Here is a 12,154-nt window from a genome sequence, read left to right as displayed (position 1 = left end):
TCACATGAATATCTAAGTCAACTTTAACTATAACCATAGTTATATAGATACTAATCTGGAGTGGAGCTTCTGTCTTGCTGAGCTGGAAGAGGGTAGGGAGGCCATAGATCTTGGCTGCAATACCAGAATCTCACAATTCTTAGTGAGTTTTAGATGGTCCTGAAAAAATGTTTCTTTATATTCTATGTGTGCATAGAGCCATTTTAGAAACTTTCAAGGATTAGGTTGCTTTTTTCACCAGATTCTTTGGTAAGCAAGTCCACAGTGCTCCTCATGGTATCTTACTGACAGTGGGACTCCTAACAATAGCTGGTAACATTTTAACATAATCATATTAATAAGTTTTCCTTTATATGTTTTGTGCCTTGTTTCAAATAGTTTTTGTTCACCCTAAGGTTATACATTTATTCTCTTATATTTTATGCTACTATTTTAAGTGTTTTAATTTTGCACATTTAGTAGTTTAACCATCTGTGAATTGTGGGAATTAGGAATATATGTATTTTTCCTGTATATGAGCAAGCAATTTTCCTAGCATCATTTATTGAATAATGCATCCCCACCACCCCAACAATTTCTAATTCTTTCCATAATACTGTGTATGTTTCTGGACTTTGTATTTTAATCCATTGGCCTGTCTTACTAATATACTGCATAAATTACAATAGATCTTAGTATCTGAAAGGGAAGACCACAGCGCATATTGTTCATCTTGAAAATTTATGTCTTGAAAATTACTTATTTACATATTACATATTTCCTGTTCCTTTGTTTGTATATATAAATTTTGGGACCAGTTTATGAAATGTTACTTAAAAAAAAATCAGCCGTGATGAATTCTTGTTTGCAATTGAACTGAATTGTTTAAAATGAGGTGAATTAAAATATTTAAAGCATTGAACCCATAAAAATGGTGTGCCCAACTACTTACTATTTATCTTATTTATTCTTTTATTAAATTCTGTCTTACTTTTTATTTATTATTTTTATTGTTCTGTAAAGGTCTTCCACATCCTTGTTAATTTCATTCCTAGGTACTTGCATTTTTGATGATTTTATAAATGTTTCCTTTATTTATCTGTATAATTTTTTGTTATGACTTTATATAAATAGTATTGCTTTTTGCTCATTTCATTTATACCCTGAAGTTTTCTGAATGTTCTTTCTAGCTTTAATAATCTTCTATCATTTTTTGAATGTATTTGAATATTTGATCACATGTAATAAAAATTGTTTGTTTTTAAAATTTTGTCCATGTGTACTTTTTCTTTTTCTTAAGTAGGTTAGGATTTACATTTAATATTAAATAGAAATAGGAATATTAGTTATCTGTGTCTTGATCCTGATTTTTTTCTAATGTTTATTTTTGAGAGAAAGAGAGAGAGACTGAGTGTGAGCAGGGGAGGGGCAGAGAGAGAGAGAGACACACACACACACATACACACAGAATCTGAAGCAGGCTCCAGGCTCTGAGCTGTCAGCACAGAGCCCGACGTGGGGCTCAAACTCACAAATGGTGAGATCATGACCTGAGCCAAAGTCAGATGCTTAACCAACTGACTCACCCAAGCACCCCATGATCCTAATATGAAATGAAATGACTATGACATTTTATTTTACCATTGAGTAAAATATATACCTTAGAAATTTGGTTACTAACCTTCATACCAATATCAAATTAAGGAAGTCCTTTTCTACTCCAACTTGGAAAAATTGTCGTGAATAGGTATTGCATTTTATCAAATTATTCTGACTATTATGATAAGATCACTCATATTTTCCATTTGATCTTTAATGTAGTAAAATATATTAATATATAATTACATATTATACCATCCTTTCTAGGGTAAAGCATTATTTTTATAATTTTCAGTTTTCTTATAAATTGATACTATTTGTTAGTAATTTATTTAGCATTTATTATCGATGTTTAGAAATCAAATTGTCCAATAATTAGTTCTTTTTAATACTTTTCTTATTTCTTATTTATTTTGATGTTAAGTTTTGCCATGCTGTGAACCCTTTATCTCTTCCTAGTTTCTAGAATTTTTTTTTTTTTTGGTAACATAAGGATTATATATAGCTCTTAAATAGAATTTGGTGAAAATCACATATAAAAATATAAGATGATTCTGAAAGGTAAACAGAAGATGGTAGACCAGTTCTGGGACACAGGACCAAGTATTGACATGGTGATGATTCCTCTAGGTTTTCTTTTATCCTACTTTAAGCCAGACTTGTAGTTGAAGAACTTGAAAATCCAGAAAAGCTGATAAGTGCCGACAAAGAAAAACCCCAGTGAACGCTTGCTCTTTTTACTCAAAGTACCACAAAAGGAGCAGCTAAGCAAGACAGAAAACTTTTAGACAACAATTGTTCCTCTATAGCCAAGTATCAGATAAAATGTGATCTTCCCCTACCCAAGTCAACAAAACCTTACGAGGAACCTAGACTTAGGCATTCACACGCTGTATTGAGGCACCACAAGCCCCACCTCTGGGCTTGCTGGGTAGTATCACAGAAGGTCATTCAGGGAGCCAAGGCTTTTATCCCTGTCAGGTGGTAACAAAGTCCCCCCAACCCCTAAAGTGTCAGTAGAAACTACCAGGGGAGCCTGGATTTCCACCCCGACCCAGGAGTAAGGAGGCACTCTTGCCACTCTTGCTGGTATAGTTTTTTGAGTCAGAACCTTCAGCACTGCCCAGCCGTAACATGGGCAATCCCAATGGTGTCTGTCTAGGGAGGTCATGTGGGAAGCAGTAGTAAAACACTCTGTACCCCTTCCAGCCAGGGTCATATCAGTAGAGAACTAAGGGAGCCAGAACACCCACCTCCACCCATCAGTAACAAAGAGACCCCCTCACACCCAGGTGTCAATGGAGATCATGGGGACAACATGGAATTGGACTCCCAGCTGGCAGTATTGAGGCAATCTACCCCCTTCCCTTGCCAGAGACCACACATATATATTCAACTGATTTTTTACAAAGGAAAGGTACAAAAGCAAAATGCAGCAAAAGAAGGATAGCCTGTCTGCAAATGATGCTGGAATAACTGGATATTCCTAAGGAAATAAATAAAGTAAAATAAAAAAGTAAATAAAAGAACCTAAACATCACTAATTCAAAAATGGATCACCATTCAAAATGGATCTTGAACTTATAAGTAAAATGCAAAAACTATTAGCGTTAAATAGATGCAAATCTTTAGAGTACAGAGCTAGGCACACAGTCCTTAGACTTGAAATCAAGAGCATGATCCACAAAAGCAAACATGACATACTGAACTTCATTGAAATGAAAACTTTTGCTCTGCCAAAGGAAAAAGAAAAGTACAAATACTGACTGGGAGAAAATATTTATATACCAATATGTCTCATGAAGCCTTATGTCTAAAATACTTAAAAGAACTTAAAATTCAACCATAAAAAAACCCATAACTCATATACTAAATGAGCAAAAGACATGAAAAGACATTTCACTGAAGAAAATATAGAGATAACAGATAAGCATACGAAAAGATGTTTAACTTCATTAGTTATTAAAGACATTGCAAATTAAAACCACAGAGAGATATCATTACACATTATAGAATGGCTAACTTTTTTTTTTTTTATTTTTTTTTTTCAACGTTTTTTATTTATTTTTGGGACAGAGAGAGACAGAGCATGAATGGGGGAGGGGCAGAGAGAGAGGGAGACACAGAATCGGAAACAGGCTCCAGGCTCCGAGCCATCAGCCCAGAGCCCGACGTGGGGCTCGAACTCACCGACCGCGAGATCGTGACCTGGCTGAAGTCGGATGCCCAACCGACTGCGCCACCCAGGCGCCCCAAACTTTTTTTTTAAGTAACAAACCCAAATTCTGATGAGGATGGAGAGAAACTAGACTACTCATTTATTGCTGGTGAGAATGTAAATAGTATAGCCACCCTGAAAACAACTGGACTTTTTCTTAAAAAAAAAATATGCAACTAACATAACCCAGCATTTGCACTCTTAGGCATATTTATCCCAGAGAAATGAAGACATGTTCATATGAAAACACGTACCTGAAGGTTAATAGAAGCTTTATTCATAATAGCCAAAAGCTGAAAACAACCCAGATGTCTTTCGACGGATAAATTGTTGAATAAACCATGTTCATCTATACAATGGTGTGCTAATTAGTAATAAAATGAAAGTAACTGTTGTTATACACAACTGGGATGAATCTCAAGGGTATTAGGCTAAGTGCAAAAAAGCTACTCTCCAAAGGTTACATACTATATGATTTCATTTGTATCCATTCTTAACAGTGCAGTGGAGAACAGATTAGTGGTTGCCAAGGGTTAAGAGTTAGGGGCAGAGGGGAGAAGTAGATGGGACTATAAATGGGTTAGATGAAGGATCCATGTGGTAACGGAAATATTCTGTATCTTGACTGTGTCGATGCCAATGGCATCATGACATTATACTACTATGGTTTTGCCAAATGTGACCACTGGGAGAGACTGGATAAGTGTATGTGGGATTTCTGTATTATTTCTTAAAACTGCATCAGAATCTCTATTTTGAAATTTAGAAGTTTAATTGAATTTACAAAATCTAAAAAAATGTATTTATGGTAATTTTACCTGCATTTCACAGCAAAGGCTAAAAAACTACATGCCCTCAAACCACTGTCGAGCAGTGACTCCATCCCTTATTCTGCCAAACATAGTTAAAGCCCCTCTGTTTCAAAGTGGTTGTTCACAAACCTCAGCTCATTTATTGATTATCTTACGACATATATCGAGTGACTGCTCTGTTTCAAGCTCTGGTAGAAATATAGTGGTGAGCAAAAAATGACACTGTTCCATCCTTCATAGAGCATCTTTCATAGAGAGCTTCATAGAGAAGTGAATGAAAATGTCAGTAAAGAAATAAACTCATTAAATTCTTATAAAATTTATTATAAAGGAAGGATATCTTATAATAGAAAATAATAACAGGACAGAATGATGAAGAAAGGCCTTCTGGGGCACCCGAGTGGCTCAGTTGATTAAGCGTCCTACTTTTGGTTTCGGCTCAGGTCATGATCTCACGGTTTCATGGGTTTGAGTCCTGCATCGGGTTCTGCACTGGCAACACGGAGCCTGCTTGGGATTCTCTCTCCCTCTCTGTCTGCCTCTTCCCTGCTTGCACTGTCTCTGTCTCTCTCAATAAATAAAACTTTAAAAAAGGAAGAAAGAAAGAGGCTTCTGAAGTGTTAATTCAAACCGAGGTCCAAAGAATGTGATCAACTATCCAAATTTATTTGCTTTCAACACATTTCTTGAATCTGTTGACTTCTTTTTGTCTCTTTAGCAACCATCTGTTTAAAATATTATTAGCCCTCACAGGGATCATTGGCTTTTTCCTGGACTCCCCAATCTACTCCCCCGCCTTCTATCCTAGTCTTCATATGATTAACATAAAAATCGGATCATTTGGTTCTTGGGCTTAAAACTCTTTTGTGATTCCTACAATAAAGGCCAAAGCCTTCAATGAGCCTCATTCATCTGCATGATCTTCCTCTGCCTATCAGGCCACTGAGTTCGTTCTGGCCACTATCTAGTTGTCTCTTTCCAGCACACTGGCATTCAGGTGCTTGAAAGTACTATTCTCTCCAGCGTCAGGCCTACACAGAGTTCTGGCCCTGCTTTTGGGGCCATTACCTTTGCCTTGTTAGATCTCACCTCAGAATCCTGACTCCCCGTCCTAGAATGGACACTATTTAACAAACTCATGGCACCCTTATCTTTTCTTCACAGCATGCATCAAAGATATTTGTGCAATTAGTTAATAAATATCTGTTTTCTCCATGAGGCTGAGGACAGAGGGTGTCTGTTTTCTCAATATTATATTTCTAAGGAGAGCATATTGCTTGGCATATGTAGATTCTTAATAAGTATTTAGTGATTGATTGAATAAATGGATGGATGAACTATTAGTTTTTATTAAGCATACTAAGATCTTTCAAAATATTATGATTGTATTAAAAGGGTTATGGTAATGTGTTGACCCTGGAAATATTCATAAAATGATTTCTGTATATCATCGTGGCCTTAAAATAACTACATCTATCTCTTTTGAATGTTAATTTTTCTCTTTTTTTTCATGATTTTTAAATTATGCCAATGCACATAAACACTGCAAAAACATTTCCTTAGAACAAACCAAAAAAATTACAAAAGAATACAAGATTAGCTCTCACTACCAATTCAGAACTTGGGCCGATATGAACATGAACAGAGTTTTCTGTTGTTTTACTAAAGAAAAAGTGGTATCTGAGTCAATGTACTAATACGGTGATTACGAAAAACAACGACAACAGGCTTTCCATTTCATAATGCAGGTATAAAATTTTAGATATGTTAATTATTTACTTGATCACTGCATTCATTTATATATAAAGTGTAAAAATTCAAATGTATATAAAATAATTATAACAATATATGAAATATTATTGATGATTATGACTGAAACCTTATAAATAAACTGTAAGTAGTATATAAGATTATCAAGTTAATGAAGAATGCAAATACTATTGCAGGAGAAAATTTTACTTTAAGAAAATGAAATGTGTTCAAATACTATAGATAAAATAAATTCCACAAACAATGCATGTGCTAATTAAAGCTGCCTTCCTTATTTCTTAAGTTAAGTTTTAGTAAAACTTTGCTGGACTAGTTCGATTTATGGCAGATGACTAAAAGCAACAAAGCAACATTCAAAATATAAAAAGTTTTGCTGATAGTAATTTACTAAAATTAACATATTAAAGACTCATTCATATTTCAAAAGTCTCCAATTTGTTACGCGATTGTCAGGGGTTGGCAAACAATAGCCTGAAGGCCAAATCTAGCTTGCTGTTTTTTTTTTAATTGAAGTATAGTTGACATATAATATTATATTAATTTCGGGTGTATAAAATAGTGATTTGACACTTATATGCATTACAAAATGCTCACCACGATAAGTGTAGGTACCATCTGTCACCATACAAAACTATTACGATATTATTCACTACATGATATTCCCTATGCTGTACTTTTCATCACTGTGACTCATTTATTTCATAACGGGAAGTTTGTACTCCTTAGTCCCCTTCACCTATTTCATCTATCCCCTCTGGCAACAACTAGTTTGTTCTCTATGTTAATGAGTCCATTTGTTGTTGTTTGTTTGTTCATTTATTTTATTTTTTTAGATTCTCCATATAAGTGAAATTATAAGGTATTTGTCTTTCTCTGACTTATTTCACTTAGCATAATACCCTCCATGTTCATCCATGTTGTTGCAAATGACAAGATTTCATTCTTTTTTAAGCGGAGTAATATTCCATTGTGTGTATATATAGGCCACATCTTCTCTATCCATTAATCTATTGATGGACACTTTGGTTGCTTCCAGATCGTGGCTATTGTAAATAACGCTGTAATAAACAGGGGTGCATATATCTTTTTGAATTAGGTTTTTTTTTTTTTTTTTTTTTTTTTTTTTTTTGGCTGTGGCTAAATACCCAGAAGTGGAATTACTGAACCATATGGCACTTCTACTTTTAGGGTCTTGAGGAACCTCCATACTGTTTTCCACAGTGGCTGCACCAACTGACATTCCCACCAGCAGTGCACAAAGGTTCCCGCTTCTCCACATCCTTGGCAACACTTGTTCTCTCTTGTCTTTTTGATACTAGCTATTCTGGCTGGTATAAGGAATGACCCACCAATTAAGAATAGATTTTACCTTTTTAAGTGGTTGAAGAGCTCAAAAGAAGAGTATTTCCTAACTTGTGAAATTTACATGAAACTCAAATTTCAGTGTCCATAAATGAGGTTTTGTTGAAAGAATGCTGTGTCCATTCATTTACGTACAGCTTATGACTGCCTTTAATGCTACACCTGCAGAGCTGAATTATTGTAACAAAGATGATACGTCCTAAAATATTTTGTATCTGACTCTACTGAAAAAGTTTGCCAATTCCTATTGTTATTATGGCATTATAACTAGCCTATTAGGAATTTGGGTCCTTACTGGGATCTCTATGTTCCTTAATTCTGCATTTTGTGTGTTGACTTGTCCTGACAGAATTTATTCATCTTCTACTGATTTAAGAGTTAAACTTGCCTAAGTCCTTTATTGTTCTTCATTAGTTAACTTCTTGTTCTTGCCTTCCCTACCACACACACCAACCCCAGCTTGCCTGTCTGCGTGGATCTGAAGGCTTAGATTAAATAGTCTTAGAACCTCCTTTCATAGATTGTCCAATTAGTTTACCCAAATATGCAAGTGAAAATTATATTGTGAAGCAGGTAACCATAAAGCAGATCAGAGGCTCCTTGAGGACATTGTTATAAATGATTTTTGTTTTTCTGAATAAGAATCCAACATCCAGGGGCACCTGTGTGGATCAGTTGGTTAAGTATCCAACTTCACCTCAGGCCATGATCTGATGTGAGGTTGAGCCCTGCATCAGTCTCTCTGCTGTCAGCACAGAGCCTGCTTTGGATCTTCTGTCTCCCTCTCTCTGCCCCTCCACAGCTCAAGCTCTCTCTCTCTCTGAAAAACCAATGAACATTAAAAAAAAGAATCCACAAAGCCATAAAATACCTAGGAATAAAACTAACCAAAGAGGTAAAAGATCTGTACGCTAAAAACTATAGAAAGCTTATGAAAGAAATTGAAGAAGATACAAAGAAATGGAAAAACATTCCATGCTCATGGATTGGAAGAATAAATACTGTTAAAATGTCAATACTACCCAAAGCAATCTACACATTTGATGCAATCCCAATCAAAATAGCACCAGCATTCTTCACAGAGCTAAAACAAACAATCGTAAAATTTGTATGGAACCACAAAAGACCCCGAATAGCCAAAGTAATATTGAAGAAGAAAACCAAAGCTGGATGCATCACAATCCCAGACTTTAGCCTGTATTACAAAGTTGTAATCATCAAGATAGTATGGTGTTGGCATAAAAAAAGACACGTAGACCAATGGAATAGAATAAAGAACCCAGAAATGGACCCCAAAATATATGACCTACTAATCTTCAACAAAGCAGGAAAGAGTATCCAATGGAAAAAAGACAGTCTCTTCAGCAAATGGTGCTGGGAGAACTGGACAGTGACATGCAGAAGAATGAAACTGTACCACTTTCTTACACCATACACAAAGATAAACTTAAAATGGATTAATGACCTAAATGTGAGACAGGAAATGATCAAAATCCTACAGGAGAAAACAGACAGCAACCTCTTTGACCTCGGCCTCAGCATTTCTTACTTGACATGTCGCTGAAGGCAAGGGAAATAAAAGCAAAAATGAATTATTGGAACCTCATCAAGATTAAAAACCTTCTGTACAGCAGAGGAAACAATCAACAAAACTAAAAGGTAACAACGGAATGGGAGAAAATATTTGCAAATTACATATAGGATAAAGGGTTAGTATCCAAAATCTATAAAGAACTTACCAAACTCAACACCCGAAAAACAAATAATCCAGTGAAGAAATGGGCAGAAAACATGAATAGCCACTTTTCCAAAGAAGACATCCAGATAGCAAACAAACACGTGAAAAGATACTCAACATCGCTCATCATTAGGGAAATATAAATTTCCCCACACTGAAATACCACCACACACTGGTCAGAGCAGCTAAAATTAACAACTCAGGAAACAGATGCTGGCGAGGCTGTGGAGAAAGGGAAGCCCTCTTGCACTCTGATGGGAATGCAAACTGGTGCAGACACTCTGAAGAACAGTGTGGAAGTTCCTCAAAAAATGAAAAATAGAATTACCGTATGACCCAGCAATTGGACTACTAGAACTGTATCCAAAGGGTACAGGAGTACTGATTCTAACGGGAACATGCACCTCCGTGTTTACAGCAACACTATCAACAGTAGCCAATTTTTTATGAAAAGAGCCCAAATGCCCATCAACTGAGGAATGGGGAAAGAATACACACATACACACACACACACACACACACACACACACACAGGACTGCTACGCGGCAATAAAAAAGAATGAAATCTTGCCATTTGCAACAACGTGGATGGAACTAGAAGGTATTATGCTAAGTAAAATAAATCAGTCAGAGGAAGACAGATATCATATGATTTTATTCATATGTGAAATTTGAGAAACTTAACAGATGACCATAGGGGAAGGGAAGGAAAAATAAGATAAAAACAGAGCGGGAGGCAAACCATAAAAGACTCTTAAACATAGAGAACAAACTAAGGGTTGATGAGGGTAGGGGTGTGGGGAAAATGGGTGATGGGCATTGAGGAGGGCACTTGTTGGAATGAGCACTGGGTGTTGTATATAAGTGATGCATCACGGGAATCTATTCCTGAAGCCAAGACTACAGTGTTTGTTAGCTAACTTAAGAATAAAAAAAAAAATCCAACATCCAGTGAATGACCCAATGTAAAAATATATGCAAATTTGCACGGACAGTTAAAAGATCAAAAGGTATTTCAAAATATAGGCTTTTAGAACTAGAAGGAACTCTGGAAATAATCCATTTACATTTTCTGATTTTCAGATGACAACATTGAGGTCCATATGCATTATTTCCCAAGATCAGATACAGCTAGCTGGCATTACAGATTTTACCAAAACAGATATTGCCTGTTTCTAGCCGTACTGAGAAATTTTTTAGCAATGTAGTAATGGGTGTATTCACTTATTATGCAAAAATATTTAATGTATTATGTAAGGTGCATACAAGATACAAATTAATTATATTTCATCAAAAGTTAGATGTATCTAAAATTCATGCTGATTTAAGAAACATTAAGTAAAGTTAATCTTTTTCGTCACTTACTTTCTTAAACCGTGGAATTCTGTTTTGTATTTGTGGAGGTGGAGGTGGAGGTGGGGAAAGTTAGCCAGGAGTGAGGACACTGATTTAAATAGCTGAATAAAATCATATTCCCTCTACCAAAATTTAAACTTCAGTCATTTTTTGTGTTTTCTCCCGTCTAAATTTCCCTATTCGTAGCAAAGACTTTCAGAGGTATAATACTTATTTTTCTTCTTCAAAAACAAAGTTTGAATGACTAAGGAGTTTTGCAATGCAATTTTATGGATGAGTGTCCTCTACAATCAGTTCTTCTTGTTTGTTTTGTAACCTTTCTCTGATAACACAAGCCTCCAGCCTAAAATATCAAAGAGTATAATATTGGGGCACCTGGGTGGTTCATCAATTAAACATCTGACTTCGGCTCAGGTCATGATCTCCTGGTTCGTGGGTTTGAGCCCCACATCAGGCTCTGTGCTGACAGCTCAGAGCCTGGATCCTGCTTTGGATTCTGTGTCTCCCTCTCTGCCCCTCCTCTGCTCATGCCCTGACTCTCTCTCTCTCTCTCAAAAATAAATAAACATCAAAAAAATTTTTACATAAATAAAAAAAGAGTATAACATTGCATTTTTAACTGGAAAAGAAACACAAAGGGAAATCTCATGAACATGTGTGGAGGAGGAAAAGGTTATGGACATAGTCATCATCTTTTGGCTAGATTTGTTATTGTGGAAACTATAGTTAATTGCACATATAACACCATTAGATATAGTTTTAAATATTCCATGGTAGACATTGTCATCTTCCTCTTCTTTGGCCCTTGGCAATTCCCCACAGAACATAAGGAATGACCAGTCAAAATGATGATGATCGGAATCATCAATTAGTGTTAGAGGAAGACAGTGTAAGAAACATGAGGTGCCATGAGCGTTGATACTGGATCAGAGAAAAAAGTACTATTGACAATGAATTATTATTCCCCAAGTGCATCCTCAATTTTCCACCAAGATGCACATTTTATTTCATGGCTGACCTAGGTTCTGGGAACTTCTATTCCTCTCAGAGTGATGACACAGGTGTGGCCTGGGATTTCTCAGACTGAGCTAAACTCTGTGTTGGTAAAATGTGAAGACAGAGGAGGGAATCTTTGGAGGAAGTTACCAGATGTTGGGTTAAGCCAAGGTAGATTGTGTAGAAATAGGTCAGAGATTTTAAGTTTCAAGTGAAATCTGATGCAGTTCAATTAAAAAATGCATGCTCTGTAGGGTGAAAATAATTTAAATGAGAGTTCAGGAAGGAGATCAAATTGATTTTACTCTCTCCTGCTGAACAACG

This window comes from Panthera uncia, chromosome D4, assembly GCF_023721935.1.
Source record: "Panthera uncia isolate 11264 chromosome D4, Puncia_PCG_1.0, whole genome shotgun sequence".
Classification (NCBI taxonomy): Eukaryota; Metazoa; Chordata; class Mammalia; order Carnivora; family Felidae; genus Panthera; species Panthera uncia.
Note: the sequence above shows the minus strand (reverse complement) of the source record.